General features: G+C 43.1%; 1 protein-coding gene across 2 annotated transcripts in view; it reads right to left on the bottom strand.

The window, feature by feature from the left end:
• AIM1 (absent in melanoma 1) overlaps positions 1-23215 on the bottom strand; it is a 227428-nt gene that overhangs the window by 72259 nt on the left and 131954 nt on the right. The gene's annotated exons all lie outside the window — the stretch shown is intronic.

Raw genomic sequence — 23215 nt, forward strand, 5'->3', positions numbered from 1 at the left:
TATGCTTTAAAAAAAAAGATATAAATGATATCCCATAAGCCACATATAACAAAAATGTAAGTATGAAGAATAACAGAAAAGGTAAAAACTATGCCCACCTCATTAAAATACCAATAATTGACACCTTTTGACACCTATCTTCCTCAATAAGCAGAATTCAATAATTATGACTTATCATAACATTTGCACCAAAGGATTCTAGTTTGTAAAAGTCTTATCAGAAGTTGGTGGCAATTTATTCTTCAATGAATTAGACACACTACTATTAGACCAATTAATTACTTAAGTATTATTGTTATTGCTTAGTCGCTGTTATGACTGACTCTTTTGCGACCCCATGGACTGTAGCCTACCAGGTTCTTCTGTCCATGGAATTTCCCAGGCAAGAATACTGGAGTGGGTTGCCATTTCCTTCGCCAACAAATCTTCCCGACCCAGGTATTGAACCTGTGTCTCCTGCTTGGCAGACAAATTCTTTACCACTGAGCTACCTGGCAAGTCCTAAGTATTATTAGTTGACATCAATCATAAAAAAGTGCTCTCCTAATTTTTTCATCATGAGCATTAGTATTAGAAACATTTATTGAGCATCTACTGGCTCATTTCAATGTGCAAGCTTATATTGATGATGGCGAGTACGCGTGAGGTACTATGATTCTTTTGTATATTTTAATTTTTATTTTAAATGATGGCTGAAAAACACACAATAAAATTCACCCTCTTAACCATCTTCAAGTGTACAGGTCAGTAAAGTGTTCACTATATTCACATCGTTTGTTATGCACAGATCTCTAGAACTTGGAACCACTGAAGCTTTATACCTACTAGAAGAACAAAAAAAACACCCTATTTTGCCCTCTCCGTAGCCCCTGGAAACCACAAGGGATTTTCGCGCTCTCCTCCTTGTCTCTATGAGTTGGACTATTCAGGTACCTCATAAAGTAAAACAGTATTTGTCTTTTTGTGACTAGCTTATTTCATTTGGTATAACATCCTCGAGTTTCATCCATGTTATAGCATACAATAGGATTTCCACATTTTTATGGTTGAATAATATTCCATTGTATATATAGGTCACATTTTCTTTATCCATTCATCTGCTAATGGACATTTGGACTGCTTTCACCTCTTGGCTTTTGTAAATAATGCTGCAAAGAACATGAGTGTGCGAATCTCTCTTCAAATTCCTTGCATTCAATTATTTTGGATATATATCCAGAAGTGGATCATACTACAATTCAATTTTTTGAGTAACCATCATACTGCTTTCCCACCAACAGGGCATAAGTTTTCCAATTTCTCCACATCTTCACCAACACTTGTCATTTGGGGTTTTCGTAGTGGTCATCCTCATTGTGAAGTGGCATCTCATTGTGGTTTTGATGTGTATTTCTCTAAGGACTAGTGATCCTTTCACATGAAAAGATAAAAACAAAGAATGTATATCTTCTTTGGAAAAACACTTCTTCAAGTCCTTTGCCTTTTTTAAAAATCAGACTTTTTTTTTTTTTTTTGGTTTTTTGCCAGGGTCCAGCCCCGGTGGATCCAGGGAATTCGAAGCAGGGACGGAGTCGGTGAGAAAAAACTGATTTATTTAGAAATATAAAGAGAGATTAGGAAAGAATAGTGTAGTAGGAAAATTAGTGGAGAAAAGAGGCTGAATAACTTGGTTTACGTGGAAAACAATAAAGTTCCAAGTGAAGGAATTTGCACTGTCTACGTAGGCCACCGGCACTGCTTGAATAGCGGAGGGTGCCCCGCCTTGGGCTCCCTCTCCCGTGGGTCTTAGAAGCCAGGGCAAATAAGTAGACACAGTGAGCCTCCACGCTCCAGATGGGAATTCAGCCAGAAAAGGGAGAAAAAAATGACATGGAGGAGCCAAGCATCAGTGCCAAACCCACAACTTTATTTTCAAAAGCAGCTTATATACCCCAAGTTGTACATAAAGAAATAATGGAATATGCAGATTTATGCAGGAGCAGCAGTCCTGACCCTTATTGAGACCAGGCTTTCTTTTTGCATACCTTCCCGTATACAAAAGGTCTTAGGTGGTTTTACATCATCTTCTGGCCAGGGGGCCTGTTAACATTTTTGTGGCTCTTTTCCTAGATAAATGTCTATCAACCAGAAAACTCTTTTTCCCTTGAAGTGTTTTTTCTTTAATCTGTATCATTCTCAAAGTACTAAATAAAGTTACATTCCTGTAGAACAAAGGTGCAGTGGGTTATAACAAAGAAAGTATTTAACTCAAAGATCTAATGTTGCTAATACCAGGGCTACTTACTACCTGTTTTTTCTATATACCAACTATATCTACAAGTAAAAGATATGAAAACTTGGCAGTAAGTATTGGCTCAACAAATGAAACCCTTAATCAGTCCTATTCTAATCATTTTGACTCCTTGGAAGCCCCTACATTCCTAGGATGTTTTAAGCTTCCTGTGCCTCTTGTAGTCAGGAGGCTGCAAACAATCACAGGTGCAGCTGTAAGAGTCTGGCAGGCAGGCTAGAAAGCCATCAGAGGGGTTTTTGGATTGAAACACTCTTATTATGTCCAGGAGATTTATTATCTAAAAGCTCTAAGTTAACCTTTTCCAGAAAAAGGTGGTGGGGGGATAGCCTCCTGTTAATGTCAGAAGAGTAGGTGGAAAGCATAACACAGTAAAGCAGGCAGACTCTGGTTTTGGGGCAGATGCACGAGCAGATCCAGCAAAGCTCCCTGAAGGCCCGACTCACCTTTGCCTGTCGGGCCCCTTAACCTCATGACATTTGCCGCGGGCGGGACTCCTCGTGCTGGCTCCCGGCAGTTTTTGATTAAGAGTGCTATTGTAAACTAATAGAGAGCTGACTTATTAGAAAAAGACCCTGATACTGGGAAAGACTGAAGGCAGGAGGAGAAGGGAATGAGAGAGGATGAGATGCTTGGAGGCATCACTGACTCAATGGACATGAGTTTGAGCAAACTCAGGGATATGGTGAAGGATAGGGAAGCCTGACATGTTGCAGTCTGTGGGTTGCAAAGAGTCAGATATGACTGAGCAACTGAACAACAACAACATTCTAAAGAAAAGTTATAGGAAGTAGATAGCTACATTTATTTTTAAAATATAAATTTCTCTAGGCTTGGCAAACTCAGCTGTAACTTCCTCTGTAATCAGCTATGCAAAAAGATGAATTTTTGAATAGACTGAGAGTTAGACTCTCCTAAAAAAATGATCTTAAATAACCATTTAAAAATATTAAAAATTTATGAAAGAATCAATGATCATGTGCCAACTGTAACTGTATTTATAGAATGTCACACTCATGATTCCTTGAGGGCTCTTACAGTTCATTTATTCATTCAACAATTTATCAGTTACCAACTTTGTCAGTTTCTATAGATTCAGGAATTAAAAGACAGTCTCTGCCATCAAGGAACTCACAGTTTTGGGTAAATGAGAAGGAAAGAAGGCAGATGTGTGAAAAGACAGAGCAAAGCAATATTATTGTTTAAACGTATATATAGGATGTGGTGGGCATATGATGAGAGTTACCATTAATGGATAACCTGTGTAGAAAAGGTAGTACTTTATAGAAGGGGAGCCATATGAACTGATACTCAAAATACATGTATCCTAATTATGGTACTATGGTTGGTAACAGATAAAGTCTTTATAATCTAACTTTAATTAATTCTGTAATTTAACATAAATAATTGATATTAAAACATTTGGGGAAATATATACATATATACACACATACACATATATAATTTGATAACCCTAATCTGAAAATAAGACTCCTTCTACTGATTCAACCTGGACAGAAAAACCATGAAACAATTACTATCTTCTATGAAGTACCTACCATGGACTCACTTTGTGAGAGGTGGAGAACATAAGGCTTATTTTGACTTCTAGAAGTTTATAGACTTGTCTATAAAACAACCACTAGTGGACAGGCAGACATATAATTAAGCACTAATATGTGTAGAAGAGACATTTGTAATGCTTCAAGAGTTCAAAGAGCAAGAGATCAGTGAGGACGTGCCAGAAGACTGCAGGAAAGACCTGGGACTGCCTTGAAGGATAGATGCAATGAGGCAAGGGTCACAGAATGGCATTCCAGGCAAGGGGAACAGCAGAAGAAAGGCAATGAGGTGACAATGGGCATGGGTAGTTCACTGGAGTGACCAGACGTGGAGGTTACTGGGGTAAGCAAGTAGGAGGCTGGAAAAATAAGATTGATTTAGTTTTGGGAGGACCTTGAGAAGCCAGTCAAGAAGACTAGGTGTGATGTTATGAGAAATAAGAACTATTGGCCAGTGTCTGAGCAGGAAACGTTTGATGTGTCGTGTTTGACATGATCCAAAGCAGTGCTGGAGGAAGACGAGCATGGCAGGCTTCAGTGGGCCCAACAGGATGGGGACCTGGACTCAGCAGTTGAGACATGAAGGACTGAGGAGCCTGAAGTGACCACCAAATGTGGGAATAGGGGGAAAAAAAAGGGGGCATGGGAAAACAGACACTGAGAGGGAGGGATGACTCCAAAGAACCTGTGATGCCTCAAAGAACCCTGGGAGCTTCAGTAGAGGCTCAGGAGTCTGGTGTGGGTCATCCTTAACTCAGTTCAGTTCAGTTCAGTCACTCAGTCATGTCCGACTCTTTGCGACCCCATGAATTGCAGCACGCCAGGCCTCCCTGTCCATCACCAACTCCCGGAGTTCACTTAGACTTGTGTCCATTGAGTCAGTGATGCCATCCAGCCATTGCAACCTCAGTCATCCCCTTCTCCTCCTGCCCCTAATCCCTCCCAGCATCAGAGTCTTTTCCAATGAGTCAACTCTTCGCATGAGGTGGCCAAAGTACTGGAGTTTCAGCTTCAGCATCATTCCCTCCAAAGAAATCCCAGGACTGATCGCCTTTAGAATGGACTGGTTGGATCTCCTTGCAGTCCAAGGGACTCCCAAGAGTCTTCTCCAACATCACAGTTTGAAGGCATCAGTTCTTCGGTGCTCAGCTTTCTTCACAGTCCAACTCTCACATCCATACATGACCACAGGAAAAACCATAGTCTTGACTAGATGGATCTTTGTTGGCAAAGTAATGTCTCTGCTTTTCAATATGCTATCTAGGTTGGTCACAACTTTTCTTCCAAGGAGTAAGCATCTTTTAATTTCATGGCTGCAGTCACCACCTGCAGTGATTTTGGAGCCCCTCAAAATAAAGTCTGACACTGTTTCCACTGTTTCCCCATCTATTTCCCATGAAGTGATGGGACCAGATGCCATGTTCTTCATTTTCTGAATGTTGAGCTTTAAGCCAACTTTTTCACTCTCCACTTTCACTTTCATCAAGAGGTTTTTTTTTAGCTCCTCTTCACTTTCTGCCATAAGGGTGGTGTCATCTGCATATCTGAGGTTACTGATATTTCTCCCGGCAATCCTGATTCCAGCTTGTGCTTCTTCCAGCCCAGCACAGTAAATATGTCCACGCGGAAATGTCCTCAAACCACGTCCTCGAACCTAGAGCAAACTGGAACCCCTTTCCATTCTCAAAGCTCTACCTCTAAGCTTTACCTGAAGGCTGAACCAGTCACCTATCAGATCACAGTCTGGTGGGAAAGATGCAAGTGACAGTTTGTAACTGGCATCGCTGGCTCTATGAAGAGCCAGATGTGCTCTTATTCCCTGTAAAAGAGACAGAAGGCACCAGTGTCTGTCCTCAGCGGCTGTCCGGCATTTTACAGCTCTGGGTGGGGAGTCAGTCTCTCCACCAGTGCTTCATCCACATGTGGCCCCGGCAAAGCCATCTTTGTAGTGGGGAGTTCATTAATCAGCATAAGTAATAACCACTCTGACATGACATCATTTTGTTTCAATCAAGTGTTTGAAAAAGGGTCATGCTTTGTGATTATCATAATGAATGAAGTAAAAATAGCAAGCACGTAGTTTTGTTTTTAAACCAATGAAATCCTCTTGCAAGAGGAAACTTCATTAAATTAACTTCACCCAGAGATGAGAGGAAGAGTTGCCAGTTTCATTTACTTTCCAGCAACACTGCAGGCACTGTACTGTTTCATTACTACACATTTTTTTAAAGTGTGAATTGAAAAGAAAGGGGGGGGGAGGGGCTAGATGCTCAGAGCCAGCAACAGGACTCCTTACAGGGCATGGGGGAAGGCCTGAGAATCTGGCATGCCTCCTTCCTGCCCTGGGTCAAGTTCCCCAGTTCCCCAGGGCCTCTCCTCTTCTTCAGGGCCTTTCCTCACCCACTCATTCTCTACCTGTGGGAATCTGAATTTGGGAGCAGGGAGGCAGGAATATGGTGAAAAATTCCTGGCTCTGACACTATGGCTGGATCTGTGCAGAGCACAGAGCAGAACCAGATGCAAAAGAAAGCAAAACTGCCAATGCCTGACTTTCCTCCCACATTCACTGGCCCTGCCCTTCTGGATCACACTGGAAAAAATTCACATCAACATACTTCAGTTACTAGTCATGGAGTATGCACGTGAATAAATACAGAGCATGTGTTCACAGGGCCTGACAACTCTTAGTGCAAAAATTCAATATAGAAACTTCAAATTTCTGCAAAAGAAATTAATTTTTAAATTGCCTTCCACTGTTTTTCAAAATCTGCTCAATCTATTGTCTTAGGTTCTAATTCCTCTTTCATAGTGCTCCTCGTGAGATCTTCCCCTCACTAACTGAACTGTGTGTGTGTGAGTCGCTCAGTCACGTCTGACTCTTTTCAACCCCATGGACTGTAGCCTGCTAGGTTCCTCTGTCTATGGGATTCTCTAGGCAAGAATACTGCAGTTGGCAGTCATTCCTTTCTCCAGAGGGTCTTCCTATCTCAGGGATCAAACCCAGGTCTCCCGCATTAAAGGCAGATTCTTAACCATCTGAGCCACCAGGGAAGGCCAGCTGAACTGCAGCGTTTTCTTTCTGTCCTTATTCCTTCAGGAACCATCAGACCAGGCACAAATCTGATTTAAAGGGGGTCATGCCATGGCTCCCCAAAGCTCAGACTCTTCCAGGGGAAGAGTCTTCACTCACACCAGCGTGAACTAGGGATTCCCCCAGCTGTATTAAGAAACCAGCAGCGTTAACCCCAACTCTGTGGATATATTTGAATAAAAAGCTGGATAGTGTTCTGAGAGGCAAACAACACTGTAATGTGAGGTCATTAAACTAAGGACTCCCCTGTGGTTGACTTTCCATGTCCTGGTGGAGGCATTAATCTCTCCATAGCACACAAAAATTTCCCATCATTCTTTACCTGTTCCTTACCCTATGCTGTTTTCAGACAGTTTAACAAACCCAATTCTGTCACTTTCACACAGGATAACTCTGTGTTCTTGTATACAGTTTGGATAAAATGAACTGAAATCAACTCTAAACAATAAGCTACAAGCAAACTAAAATGATTCAAAATATTGTCTTCCCTTTTCAATCTATCAAAAAATGAGAGAGATCAGGGAAGTGTCTTCTTTCATAGATACTACAGACTTTTATATTTAAACTAGTAATTAATTTAATTTTTTTTCTACTATTTTGAAGTATTTGGGGATTCTGTAACTCAAAAAACACTCTATTAAGACTACTGCTCAAAGAATATTTGTGGTAGGAAGAATTCTAAGGTGGTCCCCCAAATTCCCACTCCCTGCTGTTATGCACCCTGTGTGATCCCCTCCCTTTGAGTGTGGGCAGGTCCTCAATACAATGGAAGTCACTCCCGTGATTAGGTACATTATGCCACAAAGGTGAAGGGATTTTGACAATGTAATTAAGTTCTCTAGTGAGTTAACTTTGAGTTACCCAAAAGGGAGATTATCTAGGTAGACCTGACCCAATCAAGTGAGCCCTTTAAAAGAGCGTCCAGAGGTCAGAAACTTGAAGCCTCAAAGACTCTCCCTGGGTGGCTTTGAAAAGGCAAGCTGCTATGAGTTCCATAGCTGCAAGGAAGTGGACTCTGCCAACAACCACAGGGGCTTGGCAGAGGACTCCCAGCCTCAGGTGAAACTGCAGTCCCAGCTGACACCACCACTGCAGGTTGTGAAGCTCTGAGTGGAGAATCCAGTTAAGCCTTGTTCAGACACCTGACCCAATAGAATAAGATAGACAAATGTATGTTGTTTTTAGCTGATAAATTTGTGATATTAGGCAGCAATAGAAAACTAATTCAAATCAATATTCATTGGCCACTTTTCACTGGGGCATATTTTCCAATAGATTTTTTAAAGGTGTAAGGAGTCATACATGTTTGAGATATTTTAACCTACTGGGGACCATAATATAGGCACCTCTGTGGGGACAAAATAAAGCAGCATGTATCTAATAAGTCACAGAAATTCTTAAACTAGGAATGTGAAGGAGGAGAGCAATCATGGAAGCCTTTGTGAAAGTGATGGCACAAGCTGGGGTTTAAACAGTTCTGTTAGGTGGAAATGGGGTGGATCAGCATCCAAGGACAAAGGAAGAGTGTGTGCAAAGCAGAGATGGAAAAGTGAGATGTCCATCTAGGGAGGAGCCAATGGGCTTCCCAGGTGGTGCTAGTGGTAAAGAACCCATTTGCCAATGCAGGAGACTTAAGAGACGTGGGTTCAGTCCCTGGGAAGACTGGGAAGATCCCCTGGAGAAGGAGATGGTTACCCACTCTGGTGTTCTTGTCTGGGAAATCCCATGGACTGAGGAGCCTGGTGGGCTACAGTCCATAGCGTTGCACAGAGTTGGACCTGATTGCAGTGACTTAGCAAAATGAAAACACTTGCTGGGACACAGGGTTTCCATAGGATTTCTTAGGCCTTTATTGGTGATCAATAGACAGCCATTGAAGGGATTGAGAATAGCACATTTGGGAGTTAACAAAGGTAGCAAATGTTTAGTTCTCCTTCTAAGTGGAAAGGTTGACCACTTTCTTGGTTCAGAAGGAGATAAGGGAGATCCTTTGCTCTCTCCTGGCTTTTCAGATGCTGTTATCTTCCCTGCTCTTCACTATGCAGTAAACACTAGGGCATCTCCCTGCTCCCACCCCCGGGACCCCCTTATGCTTTCCAATATCAAATACCTTGTTCACTAACAGAAGGAAACTTCCTAGGAGGGGGCACACAGCAGCAAGACTCATCAATCGATAAGTCCTCTTTCATTTTGTTTTTATCATTCAGTCACTAAGTTGTGTTCAACTCTGTGACTCCATGGACTGTAGCCCACCAGGCTCCTCTGTTCATGGGATTTCCCAGGCAAGAATACCGGAGTGGGTTGCCATTTTCTTCTACAGGGGATCTTCCCGACCCAGGGATCCATCCCATGTCTCCTGCATTGGCAGGCAGATTCTTTACTGCTGAGCTACCAGGGAAGCCCCTCTTCCATTTAGGAGATTCATATTGAATGGGCCTCTACAATAATTAGATAATGAGAAAAAGAAGATAATAATTTCAAAATCTGTGCATTTTAGTAGATAGACATTTCAAATAAGGTGACCCTGGGTTTAGCAGAGAAAAATAGAAAAAAGGTTGAGACTTAAAAGAAAAAATGGCCAGGGAGACAGGAGATGTGGCTGAGGCCACACAGGAAGAGGCAAGGCTAGTTGCTGATAAAGGTAATTCGTATATTGGGGCCCACAAAATAGAGGCTGCCCCAGTAACCCAGCCCTCATCACAAACCTAAACCTAAGTCAGCCTGCTTTTACAGGAAACACTTGTCAAGGAAACCTAACACATGCCAATCACCATTCTCCAACTCAGCTTTAGATCATCTTACACTAGAAACTCGGACCTGCTATTTCCATGTTGCCACTTCTAACACTGCATAAATCTCCCTCTTGCCCAAAACCCCTCAGGAAGAGAGGTCTACTGCCCATGAGGCACTGCACTCCCCCAGCTGTTTTCCCTTGAATAAAGGACAAACTTGTTACTAAATTGTGTTATTTTTGTCATTTGACCATGCTATCTAGGGGCCTTTTTCTTGTGGTCATGCTGAATAATGATCCTTTTAAAACCACAAGTCAAATCACATCACTCCCTTGCTTAAAGTCCTCCAGTGTGTTCCATGAGGTTCTGAAATTCAAAGTTCTGACCATGGCCGTCAAGCCCCTGTGTGACCTGGCCCCTGCCTTTCCCGTCTGCCTAGTCTTGGCCTCATTTGCTCCCCTGCAGGCCTCCTGCTCTCCTTACCACATCTCAACTGTGTCAAGAGCCTCCATGCCTGCTACTCTTTCTTCTGGAATGACCTCCTCCCACACAGCCACCTGGGCATTTTTCACTTAATTCACTCCCTTCAGGGAGGCCTCTTGTGAGGGCTCATGCTGTCTAAAACAGCATCCTTGCCATTGTTTGTGTTCCCTTCGCCTGTGCTATTCCCCCTGAGCACCTCTCTAGCTAACCATGCAATGTATCTGTTTGATTGCCAGTAGGCTTCCTGGGTGGCTCGGATGGTAAAGAATCTGCCTACAACATGGGAGGCCCAGTTTCGACCCCTGGGTCAGGAAGATCCCCTGGAGAAGGGAATGGCTACCCACTTCAGCATTCTTGCCTGAAGAATGCCATGGACAGAGGAGCCTGGTGGGCTAGAGTCCATCGCAAGGAGTTGGACATGACTGAGTGGCTAACACTTTCTGTCAGAACAGAAGTTCCTAGGGAGCAGGGACTTTCTCCATTTCATTCACTCCAAATCTTCAGTGTTTAAAAGAGTGGCTCATAAGAGGCACCTCATACACATAATGGGCTTCCAAGTTAGCTCAGTGGTGAAGAATCTGCCTGCTAGTGTAGGAGACATGGGTTTGATCCCTGGGTTGGAAAGATCCCCTGGAGAAGGAAATGGCAACTCACGTCAGTACTCTTGCCTGAAAAAAATCCCATGGACCGAAGAGCCTGGCGAACTTCAGTCCATGGGGTCGCAAAGAATTGGACATGACTGAGCATGCATGCTCGCTACACACACAGAAAATAGGTATTTCAAAGATGTCTGCTGAATGAATAAATGTACTTACAGAGAGTGAAAGGCTTGACTCAGACCTGTCAGTGCATAAATGGCTGACTGGGAGAGAAGATGTATCAGCCAGGTGTAAGCAAATACAGGAAGAGTGGGAGGATTCAAAGAGAGTCTAACAACAGGATAAGGGTGTGCATAGGGCATGGAGAGGCCCCCAGGGGTCGTGATCCAGAGCTGCTAACTGGTCTGAAGAGCATGTAGAGCAAATTGCAGGATAGGCAGAGTGGAGGACTATGCTCAGTAGGGCACTGAGAGGAGCCTGCAGCCACTCTGCCGGAAGGGATCAGGGTGAGTAAATGCCTCGCCTTCCCTCCCTCCCTCTGATCTCCTGGTACCCCCCTGGACTGAGCCCATCAAGAAGCCACTTCCTGGTGGTGGAGTAGAAGGATGTGCACTCATCTTTTCCTTTGAAAACAAAAAATTGCAACTAGCTGCTGAACAACCATCAATAGGAGAATGTTGGAACCCACCAGAAAAAGATACCCACAACAAGGGCAAAGGAGAAGCCACAACAAGGCAGTGGGAGGGGCGCAACTGCATTTAAAATCAAACCTCATACCCGCCAGAGACGCTTGGAGGGCACAAACAAAACCCTGTGTGCAGCAGGACCAAGGGAAAGGAACAGTGACCCCTCCACAAGAGATGGAGCCAGATCTGCCTCTGAGTGTTTGAGGGTCTCCTGTGGAGGCATGAGTTAGCAGTGGCCTACCGCAAGGACAGGAGCTCTGGCTACCACAGTCCTGGGAGGCGCTGTGTGGCATAACTCCTCTTGAAGAAGGTTGCCATTAGCTCCACTGTAGAGCCACCAGGAGAGCAGCTCACAAACTGGAGAACAATGATACCAAAGACGTTCTCACACTGCTGTGAAAGTTCTAGGCCCCACAACAAACTTCCCAACCTGGGGATCCGGCAAGGGACCGAGTATCCCCAGGGAACCTGACTTTCAAAGTCAGCAGGATTTGATTACAGAAATTCCACAGGACTGGGGAAACAGAGACTCTTCAAGGACACAAACAAAATCTTGAAGGTACCAGGACCCAGGAGAAAGGAGCAATGACCCCATAAGAGACTGAGCCAGACTTGCCTGTGTGTGATAGGGAGTCTCTGGTGGAGGCATGGATCGACACTGGCCTGCCTCGGCGTCAGGGGCACTAGCTACAACTGTCCTGGCAGGCCAGCGTGCTGGCATAAGTCCTTTTGAAGGAGGTTGTCATTACCACCATTGCCCCTACCATAGTTTGGCCTCAGGCCAAACTACAGGGAGGGAACACAGCCCCACCCATGAGCAGAAAATTGGATTAAAGATTTACTGAACATGGCCATGGAGAGAGTTGGACTATAAAAAAAGCTGAGCAAAGAAGAATTGATGCTTTTGAACTGCGGTGTTGGAGAAGACTCTTGAGAGTCCCTTGGACTGCAAGGAGATCAAACCAGTCAATCCTAAAGGAAATCAGTCCTGAATATTCATTGGAAGGACTGATGCTGAAGCTGAAACTCCAATACTTTGGCCACCTGATGCAAAGAACTGACTGATTAGAAAAGACCCTGGTGCTGGGAAAGACTGAAGGCAGGAGGAGAAGGGGAAGACAGAGGATGAGATGGTTGGATAGCATCGCCAACTTGATGGACATGAGTTTGAGTAAGCTCTGGGAGTTTTTGATGGATAGGGAAGCCTAGCGTGCAGTCCACTGGGTCACAAAGAGTCAGACACGACAGAGAAACTGAACTGAAAACTTGGAAGACCAAGTTTTCCCTACACCCAGTCCCTCCCATCAGGAAGCTTGCACAAGCCTCTTATGCTCATCCATCAGAGGGTAGAGAGAATGAAAAACACAATCACAGAAAACTAACCAATCTGATCACAAGGACCACAACCTTACCTAACTCAATAAAATATGAGTCATGCCATGTAGGTTCACCCAAGATGGACAGGTCATGGTGGAGAGTTCTGAATAAACATGGCCCACTGGAAAAGGGAATAGCAAACCACTTCAGCATTCTTGCCTTGAGAACCCCATGAACTGTATGAAAGGGCAAAAAAATATGACACTGAAAGATGAACCCCCAGGTCAGTAGGTGTCCAATATGCTACTGGAGTAGAGTGGAGAAATAGCTTGAGAAGGAATGAAGAAGCTGAGCCAAAGTGGAAAAAACACCAGGATGTGGCTGTGTATGGTAGTGAAAGTGAAGTCTGATGCTGTAAAGAACTGTATAGCATAGGAACCTGGAATGTTAGGTTCATGAATCAAGGTAAATTCAGTTCAGTTGCTCAGTCATGTCCAAGTCTCTGTGACCCTATCGACAGCAGCATGCCAGGCTTCCGTGTCCACCAACTCCTGGAGTTTGCTCAAACTCATGTCCATCAAATTGGTGATACCATCCAACCAGCTTATCCTCTGTCTTCCTCTTCTCCTCCTGCCTTCAATCTTTCCCAGCATCAGGGTCTTTTCAAATTAGTCAGCTCTTCGAATCAGGTGGCCAAAGTACTGTAGCTTCAGCTTCAGTCTTTTCAATGACTATTTAGGACTGATTTCCTTTAGGATTGACTGGTTTGATCTCCTTGCAGTCAAAGGGACTCTCAAGAGTCTTCTCCAACACCACAGTTCAAAAGCATCAATTCTTCAGTGCTCAGCTTTTTTAATGGTCCAACTCTCACATTCATACATGACTACTGGAAAAACCACAGTCTTGACTATATGGATCTTTGTTGGCAAAGTAATGTCTCTGCTTTTTAATAGGCTGTCTAGGTTTGTCATAACTTTTATTGCAAGAAGCAAACATTTAATTTCATGGCTGCAGTCACCATCTGCAGTGATTTTGGAGCCCAAGAAAATAAAGTCTCTCACTGTTTCTACTGTTTCCCTATCTATTTGCCATGAAGTGATGGGACCAAGGTAAACTGGAAGTGGTCAAACAGGAGATGGCAAGAGTGAATGTCGACATTTTAGGAATCAGTGGACTAAAATGGATAGGAATGGCAAATCTAATTCAGATGACCATTATATATATACTGTTGGCAAGAATCCCTTAAAAGAAATGGAGTAGCCCTCATAGTTGACAAAGGCCTGAAATGCAATACTTGGGTGCAATCTCAAAAACAACAGAATGATCTCGATTCATTTCCAAGGCAAACCATTCAGTATCACAGTAATCCAAATCTATGCCCCAACCACTAATGCCAAAGAAGCTGCATGGTTCTATGAAGACCTGTAAGACTTTCTAGAACTAACACCAAAAAAAGATGTCCCTTTCATCATAGAGGATTGGAATGCAAAAGTAGGAAGTCAAGAGATACCTAGAGTAACAGGTAAGTTTGGCCTTGGAGTAGCTAATGAAACAGGGCAGGGGATAACAGAATTTTGCCAAGAAAATGAGCTGGTCATAGCAAATATCCTCTTCCAACAACACAAGAGACGACTCTACACATGTACATCACCAGCTGGTCAATACCAAAATGAGATTGATAATATTCTTTGTAGCAGAAGATTGAGAAGCTCTACACAAGCAGCAAAACCAAGACTGGGAGCTGACTGTGGCTCAGATCATGAACTCCTTATTGAAAAATTCAGGCTTCAATTGAAGAACATAGGGAAAACCACTAGGCTATTCAGGTATGACCTAAATCAAATCCCTTACAGTTAACAGCTGTGCTTAGTCATTCAGTTTTGTCTGACTCTTTGCGACCCCATGGACTAGAGTCCACCAGGCTTCTCTGTCCATAGGGATTCTCTAGGCAGAACACTGGAGTGGGTTGCCATGCCCTCCTCCAGGGGATCATCCCAACCCAGGGATCCATTCCAGGTATCCAGCATTACAGGCAGATTCTTTACTGACTGAGTCACCAGGAAAGCCCAATACAGTGGAAGTGACAAATATATTCAAGGGATTAGACGTGGTAGACAGTGTGCCTGAAGAACTATGGACAGAGGTTTGTAACACTGTACATGAGGCAGTGATCAAAACCATGCCCAAGAAGAAGAAATGCAAAAAAGTCAAAATGGGTGTTGGAGGAGGCCGTCCAAATAGCTGAGAAAGGAAGAGAGAAGTGAAAGTGGTTTAGTCGTGTCAGACTCTGCGACCTCATGGACTATACAGTCCATGGAATTCTCCAGGCCAGGATACTGGAGTGGGTAGCTTTTCCCTTCTCCAGGGGATCTTCCCAACCCAGGGATCGAATCCAGGTCTCCCACATTGCAGGTGGAGTCTTTACCAGCTGAATCACAAGGGAAGCCCAAGAACACTGGAGTGGGTAGCCTATCCCTTCTCCAGAGATCTTCCTAACCCGGGGTGAGCTATCAGGGAAGCCTGAAAAGAAGAGAAGCGAACTACAAAGAAAAAAGGAAAGATATACCCACCTGAATGCAGAGTTTCAGAGAACAGCAAGGAGAGACAAGAAAGCCTTTTAAAGTGAACAATGCAAAGAAATAGAGGAAAACAATAGAACGGGAAAGACTAGAGATCTCTGCAAGAAAATTAGGGATACCAAGGGAACATTACATGCAAAGATGGGCACAGTAAAGGACAGAAATGGTATGGACCTAGCAGAAGCAGAAGATATGAAGAAGAGGTGGCAAGAATACATAGAAGAAGTATACAAAAGAGATCTTAATGACCCAGTAAACAATATGGTGTGATCATCCACCTAGAACCAGACATCCTGGAGTGTGAAGTCAAGTGGACCTTTGGAAGCACTACCATGAGCAAAGCTAGTGGAGGTGATGGAAATTCCAGCTGAGCTATTTCAAATCCTAAAAGATGATGCTGTCAAAGTGCTGCACTCAATATGCCAGCAAATTTGGAAAACTCAGCAGTGGCCACAGAACTGGAAAATGTTAGTTTTCATTCCAATCCAAAAGACGGACAATGCCAAAGAATGTTCAAACGACCACACAATTGCACTCACTTCACATGCTAGCAAAGTAATGCTCAAAATCCTTCAAGCTAGGCTTCAGCAGTATGTGAACTGAGAAATTCCAGATGTATAAGCTGGATTTAGAAAAGGCAGAGGAATCAGAGATCAAATTGCCAATATCCATTGGTTCACAGAAAAAGCTAGAGAATTCCAGGAAAACATCTACTCTGCTTCACTGACTACACTAAAGCCTTTGACTGTGTTCAGTTCAGTTGCTCAGTTGAGTCCGACTCTTTGCGACCCCATGAATTGCAGCACGCCAGGCCCCTGTCCATCACCAACTCCCGGAGTTCACTCAGACTCGTGTCCATTGAGTCAGTGATGCCATCCAGCCATCTCATCCTCTGTCATCCCCTTCTCCTTCCCCCAACCCCTCCCAGCATCAGAGTCTTTTCCAATGAGTCAACTCTTCACATGAGGTGGCCAAAGTACTGGAGCTTCAGCTTTAGCATCATTCCTTCCAAAGAAATCCCAGGGCTGATCTCCTTCAGAATGGACTGGTTGGATCTCCTTGCAGTCCAAGGGGCTCTCAAGAGTCTTCTCCAACACCACAGTTCAAAAGCATCAATTCTCTGGTGCTCAGCTTTCTTCACAGTCCAACTCTCACATCCATACATGACCACAGGAAAAACCATAGCCTTGACTAGATGGACCTTTTTGGCAAAGTAATGTCTCTGCTTTTGAATATGCTATCTAGGTTGGTTACAACTTTTCTTCCAAGGAGTAAGCATCTTTTAATTTCATGGCTGCAGTCACCATCTGCAGTGATTTTGGAGCCCCCCCCCCAAAATAGTCTGACACTGTTTCCACTGTTTCCCCATCTATTTCCCATGAAGTGATGGGACCAGAAACCATGATCTTCATTTTCTGAATGTTGAGCTTTAAGCCAACTTTTTCACTCTCCTCTTTCACTTTCATCAATAGGCTTTTTAGTTCCTCTTCATTTTCTGCCATAAGGGTAGATAACAACAAACTATGAAAAATTCTTAAAGAGATGGGAATACCAGACCACCTTACCTGCCTCCTGTGAAACCTATATGCAGGTCAAGAAGCAGCAGTTAGAAACAGACATGGAACAACAGACTGGTTCCAAATAGGGAAAAGAGTACATCAAGGCTGTATATTGTCACCCTGCTTATTTAAGTTATATGCAGAATACATCATGTAAAATGTCAGGCTGGATGACTCACAAGCTGGAATCAAGATTGCCAGGAGAAATATCAATAACCTCAGATAGGCAGATGATACCACTCTTATGGCAGAAAGCAAAGAGGAACTAAAGAACCCCTTGATGAAAGTGAAAGAGGAGAATGAAAAAGCTAGCTTAAAACTCAACCTTCAGAAAACTGAGATCATGGTATCTGGTCCCACCACTTCATGGCAAATAGATGGGGAAACAATGGAAACAGTGAGAGACTTTATTTTCTTGGGCTCCAAAATCACTGTGGATGGTGACTGCAGCCATGAAAATAAAAGACGTTTGCTCCTTGGAAGAAAAGCTATGACAAACCTAGACAGCATATTAAAAAGCAGAGATATCATTTTGCTGACAAAGGTCTATATAGTTAAAAGCTATGGTTTTTCCAGTAGTCATGTATGGATGTGACAGTTGGACAATAAAAAAGGTTGAGTGCTGAAGAACTGATGCCCTTGAACTGTGCTTTTGGAGAAGGCTCTTGAGAGTCCCTTGGACAGCAAGGAGATCAAACCAGTCAATCCTAAAGGATATCAGTCTTGAATGTTCATTAGTAGGACTGATGCCAAAGCTGAAGCTCCAATACTTTGGCCACTTGATGTGAAAGCCGACTCACTGGAAAAGACCCTGATGCTGGGAAAGACCAAAGGCAAGAGGAGATGGTTGGATGCCATCACCGATTCAGTGGACATAAATTTGAGCAAACTCCAGGAGATGGTGAAGGACAGGGAAGCCTGGCGTGCTGCAGTCCATGGTTCACAAAGAGACAGGATTGAGTGACTGAACAACAACAATCAGGAAGCCAAGAGGCCAAAGTCACACCCAGATCAGGGTGCAGAACGGTGGGCAGGAACACCGAGGGTCCAATATAGCATCCCCAGCCAAGAAAGAAAAGGAATCTGTGGGGCAAGAGTAAGCCTGGCCTCTGCCTCCTGCTGTTTCTGAAGGAGGGGTAGAGGAGATTAATGAAAGAAGAGCTGCAGGCCTCATCACTGCAAAGACCAGCATGGAGCACTGCAGACATAGGAGTCATGCTCTAATGCCACTGGCTGATAGTCACCAGCTGGTAAGGGCTTTCATTATTCTCTTCACAACTTTACTCTGTCCAAGTGACAGAACTCGTCTAAGCTGAACTTTCACTTCCATTGTAGCAGCCAAGTTTCTTTTCATGCCATGATCCTCCTGATAAATGCCAGGTTGCAGTGAACAATCCTAACTTGGTCACACGGTCAGTCAGGCCCTCCTATGGCCCACACTATTTTTGCCTGGCCCTAATTGGAAGCACTGCAGCCCAGGCTTTACGAGCTTTGTACTTTCCTTTAAGTCCTGGCAATCAGTTCTGCAATTGTCTTTCCTGATATCCAGCCACTGAGAAAATAAACTATATTTCTAGCAAAAAAATGGATGATGACTCCCATCTTACCCTGGATATTAAAAATTGCTCAAAATTGGTCAAAGACCTAAATGTAAGAGCAAAAACTAATAAAACTCTTAGTCAAAAACATAGGTGTAAATTTTCATGACTTTAAATTTGGCAGTGGTTTCTAATAACATGTAAAGTACCAAAAATATATAGAGATAATTAGACTTCAACAAAAATAAAAACTTTTGTTCTTCTAAGAATATTAGCAAGAAACGGAAAAGATAGCTGACAGAATGAAAGGAAATGTTTGCAAATCACTTATCTCATAAACCACATATGGGGGTTTAGTACCCAGCAAAAAATACAAATAATCCAATTTTTAAATGGGCAAAGGACTTGAATAGACATTTCTCTAGAGAAGATATACAAATGGACAATAAGCACATGAAAAGATTCTCAACATCATTAGTCATTAGACAAACATAAATCAAATCCATAATAAGATACTACTTCACACCCACTAGGACAGATACAATCAAACCACTGACAATCAATTTTGGCAAGGATATGGGTAAATTAGAACCAGACAACCCCTCTTCCTAAGTTCCCCAGGACCACATGGCGTACCCTTGTCTACAGTCTTGCTTAACAGACAGGCTGCCGGAAGAACTTTTCACATCCTGCTAGAATCCTCCCATAAAGCTCTGCTGCTCATGAAAATGCGGCCTTTAAAGAAGGACAGACAACTGAGAAACTTAAATCAAGGCTTGCGTTTGACCAGAAATAGAGAAATACCTTTGTAAGACCTTCCCTACTTCCTTAAAGAAAGATGATCATGTGGGTGTTCAGTTGTGTCTGACCTTTTGCAATCCCATGAACTGTAGCCCACCAGGCTCCTCTGTCCATGGGATTTTTCAGGCAAGAGTACTGGAGTGGGTTGCCATTTCCTCCTTCAGGGAATCCTCCCTACCTAGGGATCCAATCCTAGTCTCCTTCATTGCAGGCAGATTTTTACCCCTGAGCCATCAGAGAAGCCCTTTAAAGAAAGGACCACCTGTTAAATAGTGCAGAAATGCTATCTCCCATTGCTTGCTAAGCTAGAGCAGGGCTTAATATCTTCATGCTGGGAGGATCTTAAACCAACTGGAGCACCTGATGTGAAGAGACTCTGTCTTCAGCTAGCATGGTGGAAGGAGAGTAGAGAAGAAATGGGGAGGACACAACCCCACTGGATGCATGAATGCAAAAAGCCAGATTCATTATCCTCATTTTCTAGAGGAAGAAACTAGAGGTAAGAATAACTTCTCCAAGTCACACTGCAAGCAGAGCTGGCTGAAATTCATGCCAGGTCTGCCTGGCTCCCTCCACCATAACACATGAGGCAGCATAATGCAGTGGTTGGGAGCATGCATGTAGCTTTGTTACACAGGTTCAAATCCCAGCTCTGACACTTACTAGTGAGTGACTTTGGGCAATTCAAGAGACTTCTATTCCTCAAGGTTATTATCTGGAAAAACAGGAGTAATAATTGTATGTTCCTCTATAATTGTATGTATAGAGTTGTTATAAGGGTTAAATGGAGCTTCTGGGTTGTGAACACATGGAGGTGCTAGGAGAGCAGTATGCTCTAAGACTGCAAGGATGCTCCTTGCCTTTCCCCACACCTTGCCCTCTGCATCTGTTCCATTTGGCTGTTCCTGAGATATATCCTTTCTCAAAAAAACGGACTTTGAATTAGAAAAAGAAACAAGCTAAAAATGAACGAATGGTCATTAGAATCAGAGAATGAGAAAATAAAGGACTCCACTTTTGATGACTGAAAGAACATTCGAGGACCCAGGAGTCCAGAAGATCCTGACTCTTTCAAGGACAAAATCTAACAATCCTTAAGACTAAGAAACTTGACTGTGCAGATTATTTCCTTTTCTTTTGTAATAAACAAGCTATTAACTGGGGTTCCTACTCCATACTCCTGTCCAGTGGGAAGAGAATTCCAGACCTGCAGAAGCCTCAAGGTGAGCAGTCTGATGGCAGATAACCTCGATAAAAAGTTATATATAGGTTCTAACACTTGCGTTTACAAATGAAAATAACAACATTAACCACATATATTTTGTACCTCTTAATAAATACATGGATATTGATTTTGAAAAAACCTAAACAATGCCTGGCTTAGAATAGTACATGGCATGCAATAAATGCTGTGCTATGTAGGAATCTGCTATTATTGTTTTATATAATTTCTCTAGATCAGCAGCACAATGAGCAGGGGTTGTAAAATGCCCATCCTATATATATTAATACATACATAACAGGATGCTGAAATGGAGTGCTTTCTGCTCAGTTTCAGATAAACATCAATTCTGAGATGAAACCCATAGTGCCAGGTACCTGCATATTCCAAAGTGGGCTGCTTGACTACCTATACCAGGATTTGCAGAGGTGATGTCTTAGAGCCAATGTAAGAAATTTTGAGCCAAAGAAGCTATGAAGGGGATAGTATTTGGAGAAGCTTGCTGCAGGGTGGAATGTTTCTCCCCCCAAACACATCCCCATGGAAGAAACAACACAGGTGCTTCCTCCCCTCCCTTCAAGCCTGGTGAGAGGAGGGCAGGCAGCCAGGACAGCTTCACAGGTGAGGTTGGGGGTCACAGAAGATAAATGTCTGACTCACACTTGAGAAATCTAAAGGCAAGGTACTGAGATTATTGGGCTGAGATTATTGGAGAGAAAGCAGGAGGCATTGGTACTTTGACTAATGGAGACAGCCAAAGAATGTGAGAGTTTTCCATGGAACAGATGTGCACCCTGTGGGAAAAAGTGAGCCTGGAGCAGTCTTAAGCAAGACTCTGCCGCCACAGAGAGGGAGGTTGTAGGGGGAGGGAACGATTCTGATAGGGTCAATGTGGGGTGGACTCAATGCCTGAGAGCTAAGGGGTGAGTTCTGGCCCTCCTGGGAATTACAGTGAGCTATCCTGAGATCTGGTAGACAGAGTGCCTGAAAAACTATGGACAGAGGGTTCCTAACATTGTACAGGAGGTGGTGACCAAAATCATCCCAAAGAAAAAGAAATGCAAGAAGGTAAAGTGGTTGTCTGAGGAGGCTTTACAAATAGCTGAAGACATAAGAGATGCAAAAGGCAAGGGAGAAAGGGAAAGATATACTCAAGTGAATACAGAGTTCCAGAGAATAGAAAAGAGAGATAAGAAAGCCTTCTGGCTTTCTTAAGTGAACAATGCAAAGAAACAGAGGAAAACAATATAATGGAAAGACTAGAAATTTCTTCAAGAAAATTGGAGATAATCAGGGAACATTTCATGCAAGGATGGCCATGATAAAGGACAGAAATGGTAAAGACCTAACAGAAGCAGAAGAGATTAAGAAGAGGTGGCAAGAATACATAGAAGAACTAAACAAAAAAATGTCTTAGTGACTTGGATAACCACAATGGTATTGTCATTTACCTAGAGCCCAACATCCTTGAGTATGAAGTCAAGTGGGCCTTTGGAAGAATTACTACGAACAAAGTTAATGGAGGTGATGGATTTCCAACTGAGCTATTTCAAACCCTATAAGACAATGCCATTAAAGTGCTGTACTCAGTATGTCAGCAAGTTTGGAAAACTCAGCAGTGGCCTCAGGACTGGAAAAGGTCAGTTTTCATTCTAATCCCAAAGAAGAGACTGTCAAAGAATGTTCAAACTACCACACAATAGAGCTCATTTCACATGCTAGCAAGGTTGTGTTCAAAATCCTTCAAGCTAGGCTTCAGCACTACATAAACCAAGAAATTCCAGGTGTACAAGTTGGGTTTAGAGAAAGCAGGGGAACAAGAGATCAAATTGCCAACATCTGTTGGATCATAGAGTAAGCAAGAGAATTCCAGAAAAACATCTACTTCTGCTTCATTGACTATGTTAAAGCCTTTGACTGTGCAGATCACACAAAATGTAGAAAATTCTTAAAGATGTGGGAATACCAGGCCACCTTACTTGTCTCCTGAGAAACCTGTATGCAGGACAAGATGCAACAGTTAGAACTGGACATGGAACAATTGACTGGTTCAAAATTGGGAAAGGAGTACAAGGTGGTATATTGTCACCCTGCTTATTTAACTTATATGCAGAGTACATTATGCAAAATGCTGGGCTGGATGACTCACAAGCTGGAATCAAGATTGCTGGGACAAATATCAACAACCTCAGATATGCAGATGATATCACTCTAATAGCAGAAAGTGAACAGGAACTAAAGGCCTCTTGATGAGGGTGAAAGAAGGGAGTGAAATAACTGGTTTAAAACTCAACATTCAAAAAACTAAGATCATGGCATCCAGTCCCATCACTTCATGACAAATAGGAGAAAAAGTGGAAACAGTGACAGACTTTATTTTCTTGGGCTCCAAAATCATTGTGGATGGTAACTGCAACCATGAAATTTAAAGATGCTTGGTTCTTGGAAGGAAAGGTATGACAAACCTAGACAGTGTATTAAAACCCAGAGACCTCACTTTGCCAACAAAGGTTCATATAGTCAAAGTTATGATTTTCTCCAGTAGTCCTGTATGGATGTGAAAGTAGAACCATGAAGAAGGCTGAGCATTGAAGAACTGATGCTTTCGAGTTGTGGTGCTGGAGAAGACTTTTGAGAGTTCCTTGGACTGCAGGGAGATCAAACCAATCAATCCTAAAGAAAATCACCCCTGAATATTCATTGGAAGGACTGATGCTGAAGCTAAAGCTCCAACACTTTAGCCATCTAATGCATTG

The sequence above is a fragment of the Capra hircus genome, chromosome 9 (genome assembly GCF_001704415.2).
Source record: "Capra hircus breed San Clemente chromosome 9, ASM170441v1, whole genome shotgun sequence".
NCBI classification, from domain to species: domain Eukaryota; kingdom Metazoa; phylum Chordata; class Mammalia; order Artiodactyla; family Bovidae; genus Capra; species Capra hircus.